This window comes from Cynoglossus semilaevis, chromosome 14 (assembly GCF_000523025.1).
Source record: "Cynoglossus semilaevis isolate Cse_v1.0 chromosome 14, Cse_v1.0, whole genome shotgun sequence".
In the NCBI taxonomy this organism is placed as follows: domain Eukaryota; kingdom Metazoa; phylum Chordata; class Actinopteri; order Pleuronectiformes; family Cynoglossidae; genus Cynoglossus; species Cynoglossus semilaevis.
The window spans coordinates 25,960,119-25,960,608 of record NC_024320.1 but is presented as its reverse complement, the minus strand read 5'-3'; the positions used below and the strand labels follow the sequence as shown (position 1 = coordinate 25,960,608).

General features: G+C 51.8%; 1 protein-coding gene across 1 annotated transcript in view; it reads left to right on the top strand.

Moving 5' to 3' along the window:
• The window catches only part of lpar1 (lysophosphatidic acid receptor 1), a 22,068-nt gene that overhangs the window by 571 nt on the left and 21,007 nt on the right, over nt 1-490 (top strand). The gene's annotated exons all lie outside the window — the stretch shown is intronic.

Here is a 490-nt window from a genome sequence, read left to right as displayed (position 1 = left end):
CGCACCGTGGGCATCTCGTTCCACACTCACGGTGTACCTGCTGCCACGTAGACGCGGCGCGGAGCCGCTGGGCTCAGAGAACGGTTCCTGACGGCAGAGCTCGCCGTGATATCGACTCGGTTCTGATCCCGGAGAGACGTGTTGCGCCAGAGCTGGGCTCTTTATCAAACTCTGGGACTGGAACAATATTTGTGGAAGAGAGTTAGCGGAAAAACACACGCCCCCCCCCCCCACCCACACACACACACTGCAGTGGGCGTTGGGTCTGGGAGTAAAGGTTTGACATCTGTCTTGATTTTTCCACGCTGATCTGCATTTGGAGAATGTCTTTGGAATTTTCCTTGTTCGGTTTCTGCTCGTTGAAAACAAAAAACAAAAGACAATCGAACAAAACAATCGAACAAACAAGTCACAGTTTTTCACTCGCTCAGCTGTAATGACTAAAACATGATGCAGCAGCAGCAGCAGCAGTTCTCTTGTGTTGCCCCCC